This window comes from Petaurus breviceps, unplaced genomic scaffold (assembly GCF_028583685.1).
Source record: "Petaurus breviceps papuanus isolate PSGF00001 unplaced genomic scaffold, PetGlider_PUasm1.0 90734, whole genome shotgun sequence".
NCBI classification, from domain to species: Eukaryota; Metazoa; Chordata; class Mammalia; order Diprotodontia; family Petauridae; genus Petaurus; species Petaurus breviceps.
The window spans coordinates 11,916,585-11,922,757 of record NW_027187327.1 but is presented as its reverse complement, the minus strand read 5'-3'; the positions used below and the strand labels follow the sequence as shown (position 1 = coordinate 11,922,757).

The 6,173-nt window shown below is 42.4% G+C and overlaps 1 protein-coding gene across 11 annotated transcripts in view; it reads left to right on the top strand.

Annotated features, from left to right (window-relative positions):
* Positions 1-6,173, top strand: part of LOC138145372 (protein FAM9A-like) — a 650,020-nt gene that overhangs the window by 259,070 nt on the left and 384,777 nt on the right. The gene's annotated exons all lie outside the window — the stretch shown is intronic.

The window sequence follows — 6,173 nt, the reverse complement described above, 5'->3', positions numbered from 1 at the left end:
CTCTCCCCCCTATTCTCCTGGAGGGTGAGATCCCCTATTTAGTGTGTATTTCCCTCCCTCCTCAAGCCAGATTCAATAGGAATAAGGTTGACCCATTCCCTTTTGCCTTCCTATTCTTCCCCTCCATTGTAACCATTTTCCCTTGCCTCTTCTGTATGAGATAGTTTGCCCCACTCTGTCTCTCCCCATCTCCTCTCATTATATTCCTCTCACCTCTTAATTTCACCTTTTCAGTATCATCCCTTCCTGTTAAATTGGTCCCGTGCCCTCTATCTATGTATACCTGTAAACATATATACACACACATTCACATATATATTCATATGCCCACATACGCTCATATAAAGACATATATATATATATATATATATATATATATATATATTTCTAATCCCTTCAACTACTGAGAAAAGTTTCATAAGTTACAATTATTGTTTTTCCATGTAGGAATGTTAATAGTTCAACTTTGATAAGTTCCTTATGATTTCTTTTCCCCGTTTACCTTCTCATGCTTCTCTTGCTTCTTGTATCTGAATGTCAAATTTTCTATTCAACTCTGGTTTTTTCAGCAAGAATGCTTGAAAGTCCTGTATTCCACTGAATGACCATATTTTCCCCTGAAACATGATACTCAGTTTTGCTGGGTAGGTGACTCTTGGTTTTAATCCCTGCTCCTTTGACCTCTGGAATATCATATTTCAAGCCTTTTGATCTCTTAGTGTAGAAGCTGCCAGATCCTGGGTTATCGTGATTGTGTTTCCACAATATTAAAATTGTTTCTTCCTGGCTGCTTGTAATATTCTCTCCTTAATCTAGGAATTCCGGAACCTGGCTATAATATTCCTAGGAGTTTTCTTTTTGGTATCTTTTTCAGGAGGTGATCGGTGGATTCTTTCAACCTCTATTTTGCCCTTTCGTTCTAAAACATCAGGGCAGTTTTCTTTGAGAACTTCCTGGAGGATGCTTTCTAGGTTCTTACTTTGGTCATGGCTTTCAGGTAGTCCAATGATTTTTAAATTATCTCTCCTGGATCTATTTTCCAGGTCAGTGGTTTTCCCATGAGATATTTCACATTGCCTTCTGTTCTTTCATTTGTTTGGATCTGTTTGACAGCATCTTGATTTCTCATAAAGTCATTAGCTTCCATTTGCTCCAATCTAATTCTGAAGCAATGATTGTCGTCAGTGAGCTTTTGAGATTCTTTTTCCATCTGGCAAATTCGACTTTTTAAGGCATTCTTCTCCTCATTGCATTTTTGAGCCTCGTTTGCCATTTGAGTCAGTCTGTTTTTTAAGGTATTATTTTCTTCAGTCAGGCTGTTGACTCTCATTTCGTAATTTTCTTGCATCGTTCTCATTTCTCTTCCCAATTTTTCCTCCACTTCTCTTATCTGCTTTTTAAGGTCCTCTATGGCCTGTAACCAGCTTGTATTTTCCTTTGAAGCTTTTGGTGCAGGAGTTCTGACTTCACTGTTTTCCTCCTGTTCCATGCCTTGCTCCTTCTTATCCCCAAAATAGGAGTGTAATGTTGGAATCTTCTATCTGCTTTGTTTCCTTTGCCTGCTCATTTTGCCACTCAATTATTTGACTTTTGGGCTTTTTGCCACAGTAGAACTCTGCCACCAGACAGGGGAGTTTTCATCCCAAATGCTGGGGTTTTCTCAGCTGCTGGAGGTATTAGATGGGTGCCGTCTCTGAGGTCTCCACACACTCTGGCAAGCTGGACACACACCCCAGGACCTCCACCCTAGACTGCAATCCAGATCCAAGCAGGTTAAAGCAAGAGCGATTACCCCTCAGACTGGTGCTTGGTCCCCCTATACTCTGCAGGCCAGGAGCTGAAGCCACCACGTGGCGCTGGTAGGCTGTGCTGGCATCTCAGCAGTTTCTTGCCCCAGGGGTAAAAGCCAGGCACTCCCACTTACTGGGTCCCAAAGTCCAGACTGCACTGGCCTCTCACCTTGTCCTTCGCATCTATGTATTGATAAATGTGGAAACGGCCACAGCTGCTGCTGATCTGGAGTCCGTCTGGCTGGCGGCTGGTCAGTCCCACCCTGGGGCTAAAGCCTTGGCGTGGTGCTGGGCACCGCTCCCAGAGTGCTGTGCTGGCGGATTCCTGCCAGCCTGCCGGGCTGTCCTCAGCGGGAGGTTAGCTTCTCTGTGTCATTTTGTGGGTTCTGCAGCTCCAAAGTTTGTTTAGAGTCCCCTTTTTACATGGATTGGGGAGGGTGGAGGCCGGAGCTGAGGGAAGGTTGTGCTTCTACTCAGCCATCTTGGCTCTGCCCCTCCAAAGTCTTCCACTCTTGGGGCAAAGTCTTGATTAATTCAATTAGTCACTTATCAGTTGTCTCAAAGTCTTCCACTCATGGGGCAAAGTCTTGATTAACTCAATCGGTCACTTATCAGTAATTTCTCAAAGTACAATCAGTCACTTATTCAGCAAAGTCTTACTAAGTATCATACACAAAACCCTCCACCCCTTAGGTCACTTAGTAAACTATAATTCTATAATTACTCAGTACCCAAGGAGAGGTCTTTTCATCTTGACTTGGGGCCTGTTCTCAGATTCCCTGGATGCCCTTCCATGGTCCCAGATTCTACCTGGATTCACCAGACTGTCACCTGGGTTCAATGGCAGACAGCTCCCAGTTCCTTGTCCAGCTCTCTGGGCAGGTCCTACTCCACACTGAAGTACACAGGGACTGGTCCACATCAGATCCTTCACCATTTCTGCTCCAAGGAATTCAAGGCTCAACCAAGCCACAAACAAAGTCTCAACATCCCAGTCATGCTTCAGTCACCTGGGCTCCTGGGCTCCTGGCTCTGGGCTCCTGGGCTCCGGGGCTCCTGGCTCTGGGCTCCTGGGCTCCTGTTCAGAAGAAGCTCCCCAGCCACAAGTTTTCAGGACTCAGTTCTCCATTCTTCTGTAGCTGCTCTGCCACCAGATCTTGGTGTCAAGGAAATTCTAACTGTGCCTCTCTGGGGCTTTTCTTATATACACAGTATTGCCTACTTCCTTCGGCCAACCTCTTCCTGTTAGGTCAGTTAACAGGAGAGAGGAGTTCATACCTTCTGTTCCCCCATCAGAGGCTTAGTCAGTTACTAAGTGCTAAGTACCTGCTATTTTTGCCAACACAAAGGGATCTTCAAGTTCAAAATTACATTACCATTAGAGATGACTATGGGGGCTTGATCACATCTCTCTTTTTCTTCTATCTCCTTCACCCACACAGTGGATCAGAAACAGAGCATGGTCAGGTTAATAGGTGGAAGTCCAAGGCCCGGGGACCTGTTTTTAGGAGCAAGACTTATCCCTTTGGGAGCTTCAAGATGTTGCCCAACACATGCTAATGTAGAAGAGGTTAGCAGCTACAGAGAGTCAGCTAGGAGAGGACAATGGGACAACGCCTTCCTTGGGGCTCCTCCCAGGGCCTTCCACCACTGACCCTGTCCTGACCTCGTAAAGTTCTTAGTATTTAGTCTCAGTCTTCTAGGTCTATGGTAAAGAGGAATAGATCTTCTGAGAAGATACTTAGCAAGGATGGGCCTGACTTTAAAAAGAAATAGTTCAGCCAGCATCCCATGATAACTATCATATGTAATGAGTGAGTAGAAGCCAACCATATCATATCTTGTGGAACCTAACTCTTTGATACAGGTTAGAGTAAGCTGCCTCACTCAAAATGGAGGCCTTTTGGTTTGACTCCATTGTCCTCTCTAGGACACATAGCATCAATATCATGATGTGTATATTCTACCATTCCACCAAAGCTCTAGTGGAGAAACAGAATATTACAATGGATAGGCACAAGACTTGTAGTCAAGACCTGATGTTTGAATCCTACCTCAGATACTTAACAGCTGTGTGTTCCTGGGCAAGTTACCTCAACTCTTTGGCCTTCAATTTCCATATTTGTAAAAGGAGGGGGGTGCACCTTCAAACAGAGAGGCGATGGGCTCAAAATGTAGAATGAAACATTGATTTTTTCACATGACCAGTGTGGGGATTTTTTTCTTTTTGTTTTTGCATGACTATGCTATTTTTTTAGAAGAGTTTTTTTTTAATTGGGAGAGAAAGAGAGACCAGGCATAGAATGAAAGAGAAATAAATGGGGAGAGAGAGGAGAGAGGAGGGAGGGAGGGAGGGAGGGAGAGAGAGATACAGACAGACAGACAGAGGCAGAGAGACACCCAGAAAGAAACTTTTCTATTGCCTTATCCTGGTATGGAAGTGACTATAGGTTTCAAAGTTTATGTCAATAGAGACTACATTTTGATGGGTTTTACTAAGCAGGAGACTTTAATTAGTGTGCAGGAGAGCAGTTAGCATTAACTTCCAAAATGTGAGTATTGTAGATATGTGCTGTTCATCCTAGATCCCATAGCTCCCAGGGCAAGAATCTCTTGGCTGACATTTCTTTCAGGCCTCGCCTCCCCAGGAGGTGCCTTGCCAAATGCTGCTTGGGGAGATGAATCAGTGAGTCAGGTTATGAGGACACTGATGGCGATCTTCCACCTAAGCCTCCTGAGGGTTGTGAAGACCTTGGCAGCAAAGAATGAGAGATGTCTCAGAATGTGAGAACTATGTCCTATGAGTTCTCTCTATTTCATCTTTAGTGTTCAGGACCAGTGGTCTCCTGGAAAGAAGAGATATATTCCAGGAAGTCTGCTAAGAATTCTGCCACTTAGACCTTCTTCTACCATTTTGGAGGGAACTGCTAAATGCCTGGGTTATTCAGAAAATCTTTGCAAGAAATCAATCCAGCTGCTGCTCAAGAATGGCCAGTGTATTTCCCTTCCAGAAGACTCTTGAATTTAACTCATGGAGTTGGGTTGAAGGCTGGGATAAATACAGAATTGTTGATGGACTATTTAATCTAGGGAAGAGAATTAGGAAGGATATAACTGGCTTCAAATGTTTAAAGGCCCATCATGTTAAAAAGGAATTAGACTTATTCTGTTTCACTCTAGAGAATGGAACTAGGAACAGGGACTGGATATTGCAAAGAGGTGGGTTTCGAGTGGATATCAGTAAAAATTTCTAAACAATGAAGCCTGTCTAAAAATTGAACATAGATTTAGAGCTGGAAGGACTTAGATATCATTAAATACAACTTCCTCATTTTACAGATGAGGAAACTGAGATCCATAGGGGTAAAATGATTTGTCTAGGGTTAGAGAGCTGATATGTGTCTAAGTAAGATTTTAACTCAAGACTTTCTGACTCAGAGTTCAATACAGTTGTCTCTTCTATGTAGCATAGGTGAGGGGCACGGTGTTCTTACCTCCTTTTCCCCCTTTCCCCTGCAATCTGGAAAATCAACATAAAATTTTTTGGTCTTTTCTTTGTATTAGAGAACAAGACTGATTTTTTTTCTTTTTCTTTTATGGGGTTTTAAAAGTACCTTACTGTAAAATTTGGGTTAAGTATTTGGTAATAGTCTCTGTGCTGTCTGCTAACCTTTGTGTGTCATCTGAAGTTTCTGCAAAACTCCCCCAAAATTCCTACTTAATTTCTTATGCCAGCCTTCAATATATTGAAACCGTGATGGAGAAAGTCACAATGTGGAAGGGATAGCTGTATTTTCTGCACTACATTTATACTATGCTTACCTAAATAGGTTGTGAATTCTCTTTCAATGAAGTGGCTGTTTGACCATTTATTAGAGATGTTGAGGGAATTGCTACTTAGACTGGAATAAATAGCATTTGATATTCTTTTCACTTTTCCTTGTTATGTGATTCTGATAAGCTGGCATAGTCGAATTCAGGATAGCACATCACTAATAGTTTGCCTGCTGGTGATTTTTTTTTTCTCTTTGCCATAGCAATGATAATACCAGCTACTAAGGTGAAAGTACAAACAATTGTAGTAGAGGGAATACCTGCACTGTTGACATCAAGGACTTTTTGCAGTATTGAAATATCCTTCCCATTTCTATAGAAACAGAAAGGATGAAGGGTCTTCACTGTCAAAGTGAGGTAACTGATGACTGCAATCTTAGTCTCATATTGTCTCTGTTTGAACTGTGAAACTTTGTTCTGCGATCCCAGTTCCCAACTGTACATAAAATTTCTAATAATGCTAAATTCATTTTATTTCTCATCCCTATGGACATTGAAACTGAAATCTCTTTGTAAACACCACTGGCATCATTGACTTTTGCTTAGACC